General features: G+C 40.8%; 1 long non-coding RNA gene across 1 annotated transcript; it reads left to right on the top strand.

Moving 5' to 3' along the window:
* Window positions 1-5,237: 5,237 nt before the first annotated feature.
* Window positions 5,238-18,274, top strand: LOC144246273 (uncharacterized). Its single transcript, XR_013339948.1, has 2 exons — window positions 5,238-5,277; window positions 17,482-18,274. It is a non-coding gene; the product is annotated as an uncharacterized LOC144246273 (long non-coding RNA).
* The last annotated feature ends 782 nt before the right edge of the window (window positions 18,275-19,056 follow it).

Raw genomic sequence — 19,056 nt, 5'->3', positions numbered from 1 at the left:
TTGTCTAGAAAAACAGTTGAAATTAACCTTGCTAATTTTCTCCTAAAAATTCAACTCCTGCAGCAGCTTACCTTACCATGGTATTTGCCAAGAGTTCAATTAGAGCTAGCATTTCTAAGTTATTTCCCAGGCGGCTGCTTTTTACTCAGACACCAGGAGACTGTGGGAGGGATGCTCAGCTGGCACACAGTCTGTTCAGGTTCTTGAAAAACCCTCTTCTCACCAGGGCCCCTTTTGGCCACCAAGGCCCAGAGCCCACAGGTATTTGAGGTCAGTGGGACTGCTGGGAAAGCCCATGTTAGAAAGCTTGGGTTTCAGTCAGCTGCAGTTTGTCGATGCTGCAGGTCTCTGGCTGTGTTCCTGCAGGCACAGCTGTGGCCGGGGCTCACGCCAGAGTCAGGCTGGTGGTGCTGCAGCTGGAGCCAAGCCCTGTTGGAATGTGAGCCAGAACCACCTGCACTCAGGGGTGGCTCCAGCACCGAACCTCACCTGGGCCCATCTGCTCCTGCAGCAACCCAGCACTCACATCTCTTTCCTCCTGTATCAAACAAGTACCTGGGCTCTTTCCCCTCCAGCTTGGTGTAATCCCCAGTGATCTCCCTGCTTGCACCCACTGCACAACACAAATGTTCTCTTTTCTACCCTCTTCTTTGCTTTCCACATCCAACCAAATACAGTGGCTCAGAGTTAGCAAGGTGGGGCTAGGGATGAGGGGACAGGCTGAATAAGGATGCTATGAAGTCCTCAAATGTTCTGATTTAAACTAAAGTGCTAGGGAAATAGTGTGGAAAAATATTGCTGACATACACACGTGTTTTGTGGGAAGCTGGATCTTCCCCATTCTGCCTAAAGTTTCAAGTAACTCTTGTAGAGTCACTTTTGCTCTGTCCTCTCATTATATTCTGCCTCTGGACCAATACACAGAAGTTGCTACTTCGGTGTAGCTCAGTTGCTGCTCAGGTGAGCCTGGGCAGCTGTTGTATCTTGAAGGACCCTTTTGGCTCAGAGCACTTGGAGCTCAGGGGTCCAAGGTCTCATAAGGGGCTGTGATGGAGCAGCAGAGCAAAGGTTCTGTCTCCATGCACTAAGGGCAGACAGAAGCATCAAAGCACATGGCCCTGATGCATAGAGACAGAGTGACTCTGGAAAGAGGAAACAGCCCAAGTCAGGTGAAAGCTGAAGGGCAGATGGACTTAGGGTGCCCTAGCCCCATTTCCTGACTCTGTGTCTGGTTGTGGTTGTGATGTTTCAGTTGCCTTCACTGTACTGGTAGGATTGGCTTTTGCTTAGGCTTGAGGATCTGAGCTTTCTGGGGACAGCAGTCTTCATTGCCTGCTCATTAGTGTTTTCACTGAGTTAGCACAGCTTGTAGAGTCTTTCTGAGTTCCAGTGGGGGCAAATGAAAAGCATTTTTGCATTTAGGAGATTTTACTGAATAGCTTGCTTGTTAGTGTGTGGCTACCTTGGCATGGAGATGTATTTTACCATTGGGTCTGAGCAAATTCCTGATATTCTGCATTCTTGGGAACTGTCACTATTCAGAATCTGTGATGCTCCAGCCCTTGTAAAAGATGTCTAGAGACAGATGGATGGAAAGAGAGAGCAAGAGTAGAGAGGGTGGAAGATACGTAAGGGAAACATGATGGCATAATACGAAGGAGTTTTTTTGTCTACCTGTTAGCTTGGTGATCCTGTACATCACCACCCCAAAAGAGAGGTAGTAAAACCTCTATCATGCTGTACCAGATTCCTGCACACTCCTCTGCAAACTCCAGAGCAGGTGAGCTGGAGGAGCAGTGCCAATCCCAGGCAGGGCTAGGCTTTTATTCTCCCTATAAATACTACGTCTCTCTATATCCAGCTCCTCCAGCAAGCTGTTGAGACAAGATGCTCTGAATAGCTTCTTGGAAATGCCTACTGATGGGATCTGGGGGGCTATGCCTATTCTAGCAAACCAAGCAGGGTGACAGACAAAGAGCACTGGCCTGTGATCATCCTGCTATTTAACTGAGTAGATGGAGTAACTCATTACCCAGCATGGATTTGACCTATGCCAAGTGGTACTTTCCTGGACAGCCCCCAAGCACAGTTTGTGTGATACACAGGCCAGGATCTGTTTCCAGAAGACAGAATAGATGTAGTCACTGCCCAGGAGGAAACAGGGAAGCAACTTCTGCTACACAAATACAACCCAGAATTTGACACTTCCCTTCAGGGAATGAAGAACAGACACTCTACCTAATTTATTAACATTTATGTACCCAGGGACACCTCAAGCCAGATTGTAGACTTTTTTTTTTTTCTTAATATAAGTCAAATGTCGCAATTCTAACCAAAACAAACAAACAAACAAACAGCAACAAAAAAAACCCTAATCTAATCTCAGCATAAAGACATGAATATATTCTAAAATACTTTTTGTATACATAACAAGGTCCATCTTTTAAACCCCAGAATTCAAAGCCAAAGGAGATTCTCCTGAGAAGCTGGGCACTCCCAATGTGAGGACATCAGAATGCAATTTTCTGAGTCACCACATTTCTAGAAAGCTAGAACTGAGCTTGGCCAGCACCGAGACAAGGACAGGCAGGGAGGGTTACAAGCTCATGAAAAGAACAGTCAGAAGAAGAAGATTTCTTTCACAGGAAAAAGAAAAAGCAATGAAAAGGAAATGTTTGCAGATGCTTAAGAGTTTTCTTGGGAAGTACATTAGTATGTTGATTGAGATGTCAAGTATCTAATAAATTGCACAGGAATATGCAATTTTATGCATGGATTTTATTTCCACATATGGTTCAGATGTCCTATGGGGAAATTTAAACAAAATCTAAAGCTGCTAACAAATCCCTTTTGGTCTGGATTCAGTTTTCTCCAGTTTGTTGTAAATGCAACTGGCTGATTTTTGCATAAGTTTGCATGTTGGTCTCTCATATGATTCTCATTGGCAATAAAACTGCCATCTTTAAGTTTTGGCATTTTACAGCAAATTTCTTTGAATTACCTCAATTCATGTAATTTTGCTAACTCCTCAGTGGCCTCTGACACATATGTGGAGAAAGCAGAACTAAAGCACTATGTATTGGTTTAAGGTCTTGTAATTGTGCAAGCTTCTGCCATCCCTAATCTGTGTGTGCTACCTTGTGCTCGTGTCTTCTGTAAACTCAGAACTAAATTCAGTTTAGTCAATATTTCCTGGATAAAATTTCCAGTTACAAGCATCAATCCTAAATTGATCCCAATGTTAACTACAGATAAACTTAAGGAAAAAACTTCTCTCAATGTCTATCTTGCATATGAGCTGTACTGCTCCATGCCTAATATGACGGGTTCCTATTTCTCTGTATTTGATCCCTTTTCCACAACAGCAGCTATGGTGGGAGAATAGCCTGTGGCTCATCCTGCCCTTTGCTATGTGGCATTTATCATTCACTACACCCAACTGTGCATATGCTGGGGCTCTGTGTCCCCTGGTCCCCAGGGAAAGTTTGCCACCAGCCTTCAGGGTCCAGCTAAGAAACTGAAAAAATTAGACTGTGCTAAAACCTGTGTCACTAAGACTAAACTGCAGTGTCTTTTCAGGGCTTTTTTTTGCCTTTTGGAAGCAACTACTATTTCTAAACACTTTCAAATCCAAGGGATGAATTAAAAGATAACTAGACAATGGCATGTAAAGTCAAATGTATTAAATTTCACACTACTTAAGAGAAACAATATTTTTGTTTGAGATATCCTCTGCCAATCTATCAGCCACCAATGATTATGCAAGTATCCTTTCAAATGTCATTTTCTGGATTTTCCTATACAAACAACACCATACACTACAATATATCACAAACTATCAGCAACAACTAGTGCTTGCACAATACCAAAATCTCTTCCCCTTTACCTATGAGGCAAATAGTCTCTTTCCAGACAGTGAAATCAGAAATGTTACTGATTTGCCTATTGAAAAGTACAAGACTTGGGGATAAAACCACATTACATGTGGAAAAAAACCACCTCAGTCAGTGTAGATGCAAGTGGTTTTGATCATTTACTTGCTATAGGCTAACAACTACAGTGTTCGCCGGCACTACATACATTTGCTTCTTTGAGAACTCCACTTTCCTAAAGCTGAAAAAAAATCAAGCTAAAGCAAGTAGGAGAGAGTCTATTGACACCAGCTTCAGGGTAGTGATAAGCAAGCAATGTATGTATGCATGGTAACACTCAAGTAAGTTTGGCTTTTTCTGTTGGCATTTGCTCTTCTTGGATGAGTTTCCACAGCAAGCAGAGATCCAAACCAACGTGGCTGTGCTGCCATAGCCCATGGTGGCCAGCCATCCCAGTGAGAGTGCAGGGTAACACCTGCTGTAGCCCTGGCAGGTCAGGACAGTGGGCTGCCACAGGTGGAGTGGCTGCCCATGCCACGGTGGTGTTATTTCCAAGGGGAAGGGTCTCCAAACACACAGAAACTGTCTGCTTTTGGACTAAAGGGATGAGGAGCCTGTCAGAAGAGCAGCCTGTTAAATTGGTAGCACCTGGAAGTCTCTTTTCCCCTTTTATTTAGGGCTGGAGGAAGGAGGCAGGTTCTCCAGGAAATCATTCCAGATCTTATCCCACTTCTGCCTCTCCTTCAGCAGCAGCAGCTCCATATCGCATTCAGTCTGTCTGTTCTGCTGCAAAGCCTTGAGGAAATTGAACACTGAAACCACAGGGACAGAGCTGACCACAGCCAATGGACCCAAAAAGACACCATCTTAGGGAGACCAGTTCTGTACTCTGGTGGATATTCTCTCTATTTCAGGTTGAGAGATAGCAAATTCTGCAGAAAATAGAGCTGTAACTCCTAATCACCCATATCTGTGCAAAGACTCCTCAGTTTCTCAGAAGAGAAATGCCTCTCTTCATTAAATGATGAAAGGGAGGTAGAAAAACTACTAAACCCAAAATGATCCTGATAGTAATGGGCAGAAATAAAGAAATGTGGAATTACAAGTAATTACTAAGGCTAGAAGAGACACCACTGGTCAGCCAGGGTAAGGCTAACCAGGAGGAGTTATTAAAATACATAATGAGCAAATGAAATTAAATCCCATTATCTTGAACCTGCTGTTAGACAAGGCTGGCAGGATTATTGATCACAAAGTAAAAAAGGCAGAAGTACTCAAGCAGTGGTTCCCCCAGGTGCTGAGAAGCTGGGCTACCAGCAGCCAGAGTCAGTCCCTGGGGACTGGCACAGCGGAGGAACACCTTCCCACACATCCTGTTCAGCCAATTCTGACTCTGCAAGACCAGGTAAGTTGCATCTATAAGGGATAACAATTGTGGTCACGAAGCTCTCTGAATTATTAATGCTAATAAATCCCACAAAGATAAAAAAAAATCCAACCTGCAATGTTACAAACAAGCTCAAATTGACATTGGTCTCTAATAAAATCCAGGAAAGGCTGGCAGAGAAAACAATCAGCAAGGAGTCAAAAGAACAAGTGATTCAATCAATATTGTTGGGTTTTTTAAATTTTTATAATGTACCTCAAAAGTTTTGTGACGTTAGAAATTTGATTCAGTTGCCCACTCTTAAAAGTCATTAGAGCAAGTCCTTCATACCATTCTCAGAAAAATTAGCTGTACAAGAAAATCAATACAGACGCATTTTAAAAAGATCAAGGATTGCTCAGTTGGTAGATCTGAGTAAGGCATTTGCCGTGGCTAGGGTTTTTTGAGCAGAAGCCTCCAGGGAGCTGCTTTCATCCCATTCAACGATCTTGAAGAAAATATTAAATCATTGCTGATAGGATTTGTAGCAAAAAGAAAATAATGAAGAGAGAGGAGATGATGGGCATAGGTCAGGGTCACTTGGAAAGGGGGTTTCATTCAAATTCATGTTTCAACACAACAACATGTAAGGTCATATTTCAAGAGAAAACAAATCTCATTTATAAAGGGGAGCAGAGAATATCAGAGGAAGCAGTGGCTTTAGAAGGTTTTAGTAGCTGTAAAATATAAGAAAAAATAGCATAATGACTAGAAGAGCAAATAATTTCCATCAGCCAAGAATGAGTAAGGAAATACCACTGTTTTGTTGTACAAAATGCTTATTACTTTAAAATACAAAACTGACCACGAGCACCAATGGAGCTGCCACTTCTGTTTCTCAGGTGGCCAGTCTGTTTCCAGCTTCTGCTTTTTTCCCTCCTGCTAATGTGTCCCTGTGGCAGGGGCCAGCCAGGCTCAGCACCTGAAACAAAGAGCAGGACAGGCACTGGTTCTCTCTGTCCCCAGAGATGCTGCAGGTGTGGAGATCTTGAGTGTTATACTGATATATAAGGGAAACACAAAAGCTGGGGAAGAATGCTCAAATTTGAGAAGCATCTTCTGGTGAAAAGATCTAAAGTTTTGGTCTATTTTGCTTAACCAAGAAAATGATAAAAGGTTATTCTGTAACAGTGTAACAGAATTTAAATGCTTTATGTGACAGCAAAAGATGCACAATTCAGTGGTTGGAAACCAGAGCCAGACAAACTCAGTCTAGAAACTCTTGCTTTTCAACAAAGAGGATAAATAAGTGATCCTTCACTTGCAGCTTTTAAAACATGAAAGAATGTATTATAAAACAATATGCTATAGTTCAAACAAAAGTTTGAAGTTTGGAAGGAAAAATCACTGCACAATGAGTTGAGAGACTCAATAGAGAGACTTATATGGTTACTTTATTATTTTGGTATTTTTTCCAGCCCTTCGAACTCCTCAGGAAATCTGCTACTGTCCTCTTTGGCTTTTGTTCTCTTTTTCTGAAACCATGGCATGACATGGAAAAAAATTAAATACAAATTATATACACTTTGTGCTTAGGCAGGTTTGCAATCCTTAATTTTCAAACCTATATAGATTGCTCAAAGAACTTATACTGATCTTAGGAATTTTTTCTAAAAATGTGGAAATTATTACTTATACTAGCATACTTTTGATCACCTAGAATACTTTTAGACCCCAGATACACTCAGCTGAGTTTATGTTGTAATAACAGAGTCATATGCTGACCAGAGTATATCAATCAGTAGTTGTAGGTAACATGGAACTATAATAATTTTACTGTAATTGCTGTGGGATTATTATGTAATTCATGTCTGATTACAAAATAAAATTTACTTTGCCATTAATATTTTAGCTATATTTACCTATTTTTAATAGATTTTAGCTGTTTGTTAGTGGCTAAACTAGAACTGATTTTTTCCAGGAAATATTCCTTATTCTCAAACACTCATTTGAAAGGAAGAGTCCTTTGCTCCATGATCCAGTGAAGCAGTTAGCTCATTTTCTGTGGTTCAGGACAGACTACCAAGAACATGTGCATCACTGTTCTCAGTGTGGTCAGGATTCACCCTAGGCAGGAAAGATCCTTAGTCAGATAAAACTTGTGTTTGGTGTTAAAAAAAAAAAAAAAGGCTGCAGAAATACAAGAGTCTCTTTGGAGGTTTTTGTAAGTGATGGCATGGAAGAAAATTACAGAGGAAATGTGATGTTTTCTATGGTAAGTGTCCAATACTTTTTATTTGACTGTCGAGTTGGCTTGTCCTCAGTGCTGGCCGAGACAACTGCAAGGCTGAGGGCTGCTCTGAGCCATGTCCATCCAGAAGCTCTTGTATTGAAGATAAGTGCATCAAACCAAACCAACGGAGCACATTTGTTACAACATGCACCACAGAGCACTACTGGTGCTTCAGCAGTGGATTGCCTGCTTTTACATTATGAGAACATCCATTTGTAGTGACCCAAAATTGTAAGTTCTTCTGTAACTAAATAAGTAAAAATTATTTTAGAAAATTGACATTTGGGTCAGCTTTTCCTCTTCCCTATTTCACATCACTATCATAATTTATTCCCTTTCATTTTTCCCATTCTTTACATCTTATCTTGCTTGTCATAGAGTCTATATAGAAATCAGTACATTTCAGGCAGAGGTATCATGGAGAATAATTTCTGTAGGCCCTAAACCACAGACTCGTGCTGACATTAGTTATCTCTTTTGAGATTTTACATGTTTTCTTTCCTAGATAAATTCACACAATTACAGCTCAAAGTCATCTTACAGACTGGATTTTTTAAACAGTTCCTTTTCTGTTTAAAAATTATGTATTTTTTCCATTTACCTCTGTCTTGGCTCCAGGGGTTGTTTTGGAGTAAAATACAAGACCTTCTATTCCTTTGGACGCAGTGTTTCAACAAGGATTTGAAGGATCTAGACCACCCACTAACTGAGCAAATGACATGGTACAGAAAGGGACTTTCTCTCAGCCTCTTGGACCAGTTGTGAGCCCATACAAGGAGTCGCATGAAAGAAATTCTCCTGACTGAGCAGCAGCAGCCAGGCAGAGCTCCAGGCAGAGACAACCCCACAGATGTGGAGGGAGCAGCAGGCACTGATTTTGTGACAGTAGAAAGTACTAATTCCATTCCACAGCTTCCAATGGGAAATAGCCCCAATTTATCCTTTTATAAGGTCATATGCATGATAGAAAAATTTTCGGAAAGGTAATTCAGTTCCAGTTACAACACCAAGGTTTGTTTGTACATCTCATGTTTGTAATTTAGGGAACTATCATGACTCTCATGAGAGCCCATGGAGGTCTCATCAGCAATGCCACTGCAGACTGGGGCTTATCTCAGCTGGCCAGCCAAGATGCATCCACCTAATGTGAGCAGAGGCATTCCCTACGGGAAGAAAATGTCTATTGTCCGTGACATGAGACTAGTCTCAGTTAAAATCACAGAGTTTTAGAAAGGTTTGAGTTGGAAGAGCCCTTAAAGATCACCTAGTCTCAACTCTCTGTCAATCATGTTAGCACAATTTGCCCTTAGTGAAGCTGTGTTGGCTGTCACAAATCACTTCTGTATTTTCCATTTGTCTTAGCACAGTTTTCAGGAGGATCTGCACTATGATCTTACTGAGCATAGAGATGAGACTGACTGTTATGTAGTTCCTCAGGTCTTCCTTTTTTCTCTTTGTCAAAATAAGGATTATGCTTCCCCTTTTTTTTAGTGGGAACCTCACCAAACTGCCAAGAGTTCTCAAATACGATGATTAGTGGCTTAGCCAATTCATCTGCCAGTTCCCTTAGGACACACGAAAGTATCTCATAAGGTCCCACAGACTTGTGCAGCTTCAGTGTTCCTTAAATGGTCTCAAATTTATTTTCCCCTACAGTGGGTGGTTCTTCATTCTCCCAGTGCCTTTGCCTTCTGTGATTTGGCAGTGTGGCTGAAACACTTAGCAGTGAAATCTGGCAAAAGTCATTGAGTACCTCAGCCTTCTCCATATCCTTGGTCACCAGGTCTCCCATTTCCATCCAGAGAGACACCATCTTTTCCCTGCTTGTTCTTTAATACTAACATACCTACAGAAGCTTTTCTTGTTGGCCTTGATGTTCCTAGCCATATTCAATTCTACAAGAGCTTTTAGCTTTTCAAACCCAATCATCATCCACATAGACAATGTCTCTGTATTATGCTCAGGTCCCCTGTCCTTGCTTCCTCCTCTGTAGACTTCCTTTTTGTGCTTGAGCATGTCCAGGATCTCATTGTCCACCCATGCAGGCCTCCAGACATTTTTGCCTGATTTCCTCTTTGCTATGATGCATTGCTCCTGAGCTCGGCAGAGGTGATTCTTAAATACTCAAAACCTAAATTCTGATTTTCTATTTGAGGAGCTGGGCACAATCTCAATGCTTTCATTCTCCCAGTATGTCCACAGAAATCCCTACACAAACATCATGAAAGGGCACTCTAGTAAATCCCTAAATCCAGTTCAAAACTGACACTGAAAGCACTAACTAAAAAGCTGCTCCATAACAGCAACTATCTTTTCTCCAAGATCCAAGTTATATTCAGCAGTAAGCATTATTTCTAGTAAAGCTCCTGATTTATTTCTAATGTTTATACAAAATGTCAGAACAAATTACTAACATCCAATACAAACTCTGCTTTACAATTCCATTCATTTTGTCAGGGTTTTAATACTGGTCCTAATTTGCATCTTTATGTTAAAACATGAAAATAGAGCTGCTTTTCTTGAATACCCTCATTTTTCATAAACTTGAATAGAAATGTCTCATTTAAAAGGAATGCTATATCAGGAAGTGGTGGCTACAGTAGGAGCAAGCCTAAAAAATGGTATGCCAAAGGGGGAAGTGTCCTCCAGTGCTTTACTAGCAATAGCCCTTTTAAATCAGGAAATGCTGTGCATAAAGCTTAGCAAACATTATGAGCTTCACTTTAGATCCCTCAGGTACAGTTTTCTGTGGGTCCCACACTAATTTCAAGAAATACATTACAGTCCCAGAGTGAGTTGAAAAGGATCCCTTCATTACCTACAAACATTTAGACAAAATGCTAGAAGTCAGTTTAAAGAAAAGGGCATCCACTTACAGCAATTAGCTTTTAAAAGCAAAACCCTGGGTATTTCTATTTTAGTTAACATGACAAATCAAGGGAAACTTCATGTGTATAAATTATTCTAACAGTGGTATCTTAAAGATAGAACACAGCAAACATCAACATTATCTCTTTAGAATAAATGCTTCTAAATTTAAGCTTTAAAACAATTATGGATATACATGGAACAAGTTTTCTGCTTCTACAGATGATATTCATCATCATTTCCTTTTGATCCATCCTCAATATTTGCCCCCTTAGCCATCTGTACAAATGGCAATATTTTTCCCCAGAAGTGTTAGAAAGATTGCAATGACATTGAATATGACCTGGTTTCAGTAATATTGAATAGATTAAGGTAACAAAAAAAAGCCCAAAACAACAATAAAAACAGATCACACTATAATTAGTGTTGTAAACCAAAGGTGTTTCTTTTAGTCCCAGCACAACATCATACTAGTCACTTCTGTCACCTTTTGTTAAAGAAGTTACATTCCTTAGCTAAAATTTGCATTTTTTTCCTGACTACATTATGTATTCTCACTGAGAAAGTACAGAGGACACAAGTATTTAAGTATGCAAATCAGACAAGACTGCAACACTGCCAATTTTTCAGTCTATTTTTTCACCAGTTCACCAGAGGTTCACATATTGCTTCCTAGCCATTAATAGGAGTTATTTGCCATGTGCATGTCCTCCACTCATTGTGGAAAACTGTAAGGAACTTGGTTGGTTGGTTGGTTGTATTTTTACAGTGTAAGAACATGTTTCTGCACCAGTGATTTCCATGGATGCATTGTAAGTGATGTGAGCAGGAGCCCCTGCGATGGAGGTTGTGTCCTCTTCTTCATTAGACAGGGTGGCAAATCCATTCAGATATTGCCAGATGGGAAATGGTATGCTAATTAACCAAGCATCTGATACTGCTTCTAATAAATACATTAGTACTCTTCCTATATATTGCCATGAAGATGCTTTAATTGTGGGTTTGAGGTAATAAAAACATAGAAGTCAGTAATATGTGTATAACAATACAGACACACGATTCAGACCTGCATCATGCAGTAGAAAACAGGAGATACTTCTGTGCCAGTTAGTCAGCTAAAAACGCAGAACCACATAGATGTCTACACAGATGAACATGTAGGAATAGCAAGTGACCTTTTAGGTAACACAAACCCTGAAAATTGTCTGATGCAAAGACAAATAAAGGCAGTAATTTTTCTTCAGTATAAAAATATTAATTATGTCAAGTCTGCACAGTAACATCAAAGTCTGGCTCAGAGATAGAGCTCTCACTGTTGCTTTTAGTGGCTTTGAGATAAATCACTCTAGAAATGCCCCAGTGTCTAGAGATCCAGTTCATTTTCAAGCAGCAGCAAACAGGTGGTCTGACACAGTAGGGTGAGTTCATGGAGATCTATATTCTCATTTTTACAAGAGATTATTCAAAATACAGAAGAGAAAAATTTTGGATATCAAGTGTCCTTGTCTGTCTATCCTGAATTGTCTTTATTTGCACAATTTATTGAGTTAATATTTATACCCTTGGGTGAAATTCTGAAAGGTAGCAATTGTATTTCTCTGGGAAATGGTTTCCCCCCCCAGAAACCCCTGTAGCTGTAACCATGTTAGTTTAACCCTTCCTTCCTTTCTTGACCTAATTGGCTAAGAGACAAGTATCTTTTCCTGAACAGGAGTTTAGATAAGGCTCTGTTCTTCCTTGTTCGCCCTCTTTCCCTCTTTCTCCCCTGGAAACCTTCAAGAATAAACGTCTTGGACTACATTGGGGGTTAGAGCCTCTTTTGGAATCTTTTGCCTTGCCCCTGAAATATTCCCCCAAAGCCCTCTCAGATATGGGCTAGTCTAGTAACCCCGGGGGGGGGCTGCAGGGGTAGATATTTCAGTAACATATTAATGTCTTTTTCACAAGCTGTACTTTTCTTACAGGGAAACTGGAAAATTTAAATCCAAGTGTGTAATAAACTTACATTTTTTTTACAGATCATATTCCTCTTAAATAACCATAAAACCTTTTACAGAGGCCATGTTCCAATAAACTTACAGATTTATGCTTTGATTTAAAAACAAGCAAATGAGAATTTATGTTTTCCATTGAATGAGGAAAATATATTACCATTTTAGATCTCCTTTTGCAGTACTATCTAAAGCAACAAAGATGATGTATAGAGTAATTTGGGAGGAAAAAACTCTTCAAAACATATCTCAAGAAAGCACAGTAAAATAACACACCCTGGGAGGAAGATTAATCTTCAGCTAGACATCCTCTAGTCCTCTCAAAAGGACATCACAGGCCTAACCCACAAGCATGAGCGCTGCAAGGAACACTCTATAAGGCAGGGCATGGCTCTGTTGCTACAAAATAATGTGGCTGTTTGGTGGGGTCACTATTTCGTGAGTGTGCATGGGCATTAGCACAAATCCTGGTGTCTGTGCTCTCTTAGGCATAGAGCCTTGGCCCAGAGCAGCCAGCTTGGTGCTCATACAAGGCTCTTCCAGGTACCGTGGGCTTTGCAATCCTATTTTGTCCTGTGGTGTTTAAGCAAGCAGCCGCAGCATAGCCAGAAGGAGGGGTCTGGGAACAGCTTTTGAAGAGATGTAATTTCCATTGGCATGTTCATTTGGCTTCTGTGTAAACCAATAAACTTAACAAATATGTCATCATAATGCTTAAATGACTAATGAAATTAAACCTAGGGTAGTTTGTAATAGTAATCTAATCAGAAGCACATGTTTGGAAGTCAAATAGTTCTACTACCATCTTATCTATTGTCATAATTTAATAAAAATGAGCTCCCAATGAGACTGCAGGTATTCAAACATGAGCACGAAAATCTTGCTGAAGTCTCAGAGAAACCCTGAAATGTGGAGTTCAGAAGGATTTCCAGTGGATCAGAGAAAGGATGGTGACATGTCATCTCTAGCAAGAACCAAGTTGCTGTGCCTGTGATCCCCTCCATGGGTACCCCTCCCCTCGTCCTCTGAGCTTTCTGGCAAGTGCTACAGGGTGGGGTTTAATCATATTATTTGAGCCATTAAAAAAATTAAAATTTAATCATCTGTTTCTCTAGCTAGTGATTGGAATTGGTGGCTTTGGGAGAAAACCCTCTCCCGATAACCCTGTTATACAGAAGGTACCTGCTGGATTTTCCTTCTTGATCTCTCCTCTCACTTCTCAGATTATTGAGGGAGTCTAGGTGAACAGTTTGTGGAAGAGGCCTTATTTTTAGATGAAAAAGTTTCATTAAATGAATTCTGCTTTCAGCTTTTCCTTTCATTTCTGGAAACTACCACTATGTCAGATTAAGACTGGCAGTTTCCCCTCCTGGAAATGCACAGTGAAGGACTGCCTTTACTGAATCACACTTGATTTGATGTTTCTTGTGTTTCTGTGTTTGAAATAATTTCCTACATGTAATTATACACTTAAACAGTATTTATGTGCATAAAACAGCTACACAGTTTTCCTGTTTTCCAAAAGAGATTGGCTTGATCTAGGAACATTTTGCCTTACTACTGTGTTTTTGGACTAGATATTGCTACTTAGGATACAAGTAATGGTAAAAGACTGTTAATTGTGCTTTTAGATTAATTGTACAAAATGGTCCCACATGAGGTCACACATTTATGCAGACAAAAAATGTGTACACAGTGTACAGAAGTGTAATTATATTGAACCCACACATGTGTAATAAAAAAAAGTTGGAAATTTACACTGCTTTAATAATGTGCCAAATATTAAATTATACTTTTAAAATTCAAATTCAAGTAAAACTTCTGAATTCCAAATAATCTGTCTACTGCCATGATACTAGTGTCTCATTCATCTGCTTCCTGACAAAACTCTGCCTCTGTCAGATTTTGAGTGAGTGTAACATTTAAAAAGAAGTTCAATGATAGCCAAATCCTGCAGTACTCTTACTGCTAAAACCCAACTGCAAATTGGAAGCGGTTAGAAATGGTGAGAGAATGGTCTCCTGCCTTTGTTAAATCCTCCATTTCAGGGTTTAACAGCACAGTTCTGAAGACTGCAAGGAATAGTCCTGCTTTCATATGACTCATTTGATTTTTTTGTGGTGTATGTGTGTTTCCCATTTAATAACTCAATGTGATGGAATATACAACCCCATGACCTCCAAAGAAATTGCAAGAATGTAAAGGAGAATGGAGCTTAGGCTTTGATAGTGGTTGTGCAAAAGCCTTTTTGAATTAGGCTGAAAAGAGCCTCCGAGCGATACAAACTTAACAGCTTTTAGGATTTTACTCACTACACACTTCAGAAGCCTTGTTTCCCATGCAGCCAGTGGAGGCTCATGGCACTTCCAGGTTGGGCTGCCACAGTGCCTTAAAGATAGGTGGCAGGTCTTAAAATGCTGCCAGATTGTTTAAAAAGAAAAATGTCCTGGATCCTTAATTTTTCTGCACATGGTCATCTGAATTATGGCACCTGAAGAATTGTCAAGCAGGAGGGAGACCCTTGCAGATGCCAGAAACAGCCTTTTCCTTCTGTAGTGGGATTGGTGATGGAGCATTTACACTAGGATTTGCTCAGCTGGCACAAGCCTCATACAAGGTAAAATATCCTGAACCCAAGAGGCTCCAGCACGTACATGGCGGGGAGTGCGACATCTTTAAGGACCCAGAAATAGGACTGGCCCCATGTGCTCTGGAGGAAAATTAAGTGCAGATGCTGGGACTCAGCCCACAAACCTTCGTCAGAGCTGGCAGGTTTAAACATGCTTCCAGCGCCCAAAGTCGGGAAAGATGGTTTCATCCCAGCTCTGTGGGAATGGGTGTGTGCCTACTCCTCCACAGCTAATAAACATCAAGAGGTTGCTTGCAGGAGGAGGCTGTTTCTCTAGACAGATTTGAGGCCAACCTTGTGCAGCTGGGAGAGGGCAACAGATGCTTTTCTCCTGTGAATTGAAAGGAAATACCTCCTTTTTTTATGCCAGGCCAGGGATAAAAAGTGCTCTGTACTAGAATGGTACTGCTGAGGGTGTTATCCTGGCAGACTGGAGGCAAAACCTGCTTTTCCAGAATTGGCTCTAAGTGCTGTTCTGTTAGGTTTGGTCCCTTCCTCCTCCCAACAATTTTATCCAACAATTAATGGAAAAGTGCAATGAAACTGCACCTGGGTGCAACCTATAGCCCAGAGTCCCCACTTTGCTGGGGTAAGAGAATGGCTGTTACTTGCAGTCTTGTTCTTAGACCATTAATTTTTCCTTTTACAACTGGCAAAGCTAAAGGAACCTATAAATCTGTCTTCCCCTGTCTCCAGTAGGCATCATCTTGTTTTTCCTCATTCATCTTGTCTATTCTATAATGAGTAACACTATCTCTTAAAAATCAGGAGCAATGGGTTTAAACCTTCCTTATACTGAAGTAGGCATCAAACCCACATTTTCCAGTCCTTGACCAAGATCTTCAGGCTACCATGGAAAAGATGATTTGCAGAGGGTGCTACCATTTTGGAGGAAGAAAAGCCACAATGACACCACCAGGCTTTGTGGTGTCAGTTCTTGCACTGCCAGTTAGCACTGACATTATAAATTTCTCCATTTATTGAGAATTAAGAATATTTTACGTGAGTCTAATACAAAGGGAGATGTATCCTATTCAGTCTGAAATACAGATTTTTCTACAATGGATCAAGCTGCCAAGTTTGACACAGCATACACTTCAAAAATACATAAAATTCTACAAAACAGAGTTATGTAACAGCTTTTTCCAGACACCTAGTGCCTTAACCTGGAAGTATGAGGTTTCAGGCTTCCTTTCACCCACATCAATCTTTTAAGGAGCTTACTGTTCTAAATTTATTTATTCTGCTTCTTGGTATAAATACCTGCTTTCTGTAACCTGAATGCTCCTATGGCACTGGATTTCATAGATCATTATGCAAAAAGACATTTCCTTTGTGATCAGTCCCTTTCACTCATTTTAAAATGTCTACAATAAACCATAAAATGTCTCAAGTTGAAAGAGACCCACATGATCATCACACTCCAACTCCTGGCCCTGCACAGGACAACTCTAAGAATCACACTGTGTACCTAAGAGCATTTAATCTCACATAGTATTTGTAAATGTTGCCTGGTATTCACAAAATTTCTCAGTGAGGGTGGAAAACATGGAAAATGCAATAACAAACACACTTTGAAGGTCAAAATTTTTTGAAACTGATAGATTAATTACTACAACTACTATTATGTCAACAGCCATACCTTTTGCCAGCCTTAATTTGTCTCAGTCTATTGATGATCCCTTGTGGAATGCTCCTGCATGGCTCCTCTATGGTTACAGAAAGAGGAAGGGTCACTTCCACCTATGGCAGCAATCGACAGAGCCTCGCTGAAATCAATGGCATGACCTGCCATCTGAAGTCATTAACGTAACATTACAGCTATAAAGTCTGGGCCAGCTCTGGCTGGCAGGCAGCTGTATGTGCCAAAGGATTTAATTAACATCAATAGCACTGGAGTGATCCAAAAGGCCTCGGCAGAACTGCTCACAGCTGAGACACGAGCTTGCCTTGTGCATGCACTTGTGCTTGCTTAGGCAGCTTTGGTCTTCAGATGTACTCCAGGCAGAGCAGTCAGAGCTGAAGCCACATAGCTCTCTTATCAGTTTTCTCCCTTTTACTTTACTGATCTGGACTGATTTTGCCCTCCTCCTAAGGGGAAGGTCTTTGCTTCTGGCTGATGGTCCATGTGCTATCCTTTTCTCTTTCTGCTGGGATATTTCACAAAACCACTCAAAAACCTTCATCCCTGCTTCAGCTTTCTTCTGGGAAGAGGATCTGTATTGAGTCAGTGGAAGCTATGAGTTACATTCTGGAGCCCATCCAGGGATGGGTGTTAAGAGCTTGCTGCATTTCAAAGCTTTTCTGAAGAAGGCTTCACACACTCCTCTTGTAAAGCAAATGTCCATTTTTTACCTCTCAGTCTGGGATTGCTGATGTGAGACTGAATATAGATACAAGAATTGCATGAGCTTCAGCCATGCAATCTGAAATGGGATAATCCCTTTTGCATTTTATCACAGGGGAGCTCTAAAGATAACTGTGCTGATATTTGTGAAGAGGTCCAATTTCCCAGCAATTCATGCTTCAGAGGAACACACGAGGAAAAACTGATTACCTCCATTTCATGCAGCTCGGTGCTTAGTCAGAGTGACACAGGACCCCTGCATGGAAGACACAGAAAAAGAGGACTGCTGAACAGCTGCCCATCACACAGCATCCTATGCAACAATTGAAGCAGGAGTGTGGAAAACACCGTATGTGATCATGTAATTAACAAATGTACCATAATGCCTCAGCATAAGGGAGCTAAATTAAGCTATGGATGCATAATCTAGCTTGCATATAAGATCTTCATAAACTGTATCCCTTTTATTGTTATCAGTGGATGCTCCAGGCAATAAACAACACTGCAGTTAGATTTCCTTGCCTGGGCACACAGCTGCTAAATTCAGCATTTATTAGTGGTGTCTGAGAGGGAGGCTGCTGTTATTGATGAGAGACTGTACAAGGAATGGTTGCAGTATTGTGACTCCCTCTCAGTAAAAATGGCTAGGAAAAATTTAGCACTTAAAAATTACTGTGCTTGGGAAGGAATCCACAACATTCTACATGGCACCTGAATAATCAGAATATAGGATAGTTTTGAAAAGAATAACTCTATGGACTGAATGATGGCTACTTCCACATATTTACCTAATATGATGCTCAGCATAGATGGTCATAATTGCATGTTTGGTAATGGCATTATGAAGCTGAATTAGTGGTGTGTACAATATATCTTAATGCTCAATAAAGGTGCTTCAATATTTCAGGTGCAGAGAGACTACCGAGTGCGAAAGATATATGTGAAAAGGAAAAGACTGATGCACCCATTTTTCATTTTCTTTATGGATGGACCTGATAACAGTCACCCTGCTTCACAGTCTGCCTGGGAAGAAATGATTTACATTTCTGCTTTGCAGCATGTGCCTTCCCTGGGTGAATGCCATGCTGGGTATCATCCGATTCACTGCTCCATGAAGACCAGATTCCTCACTCTGAGCCATGACAGGTCTGTGGTCCACCAAGATAAAACTTATTAATGTGGAAATTTCATGTACAGTAAGGGGTGTCAGAAGGAGGGCAGCCCCCATGCACTGAAGGATGCTGCAATGCCATCACACAACCTGAGCTGATTCATATTTGTGTTTCTCACAGAAGTGTTAAAATGTACACAGCCTTCAGTTACCAAATAAATGCAATACCTACATCTGTGTCTTTGCAGAGAATACAGGTTTACCTGTTGTGGGGTGGCTGTCCAAGCAGAAGGGTGGCCTGAGAGCCTGATCTAGATCATATTCTTCCTAGGCAGATGCTGGGTTCATCACTCTTCCCTTCCAGCCTTCTCTTGTTAACCACAAACAAAAAGCACAGCAACATTTTTCACTACATTCTCAGAGATGAGGCTACAAGGAGCACAGGTGGGCCCCATTTTGCCATCTGTAAGTGTTCGAGAAGGTAATTTGTTGCCTTCCTCTGGTGCTGGGGGGTTCTGTTAGTTGCCATTTTGTGCTTTGTATGCAGAAGGTAATACACAAATGCATGTTTGATACAGA

Source organism: Lonchura striata, chromosome 5 (assembly GCF_046129695.1).
Source record: "Lonchura striata isolate bLonStr1 chromosome 5, bLonStr1.mat, whole genome shotgun sequence".
Classification (NCBI taxonomy): domain Eukaryota; kingdom Metazoa; phylum Chordata; class Aves; order Passeriformes; family Estrildidae; genus Lonchura; species Lonchura striata.
This window is presented reverse-complemented; position numbering and strand designations above follow the sequence as displayed.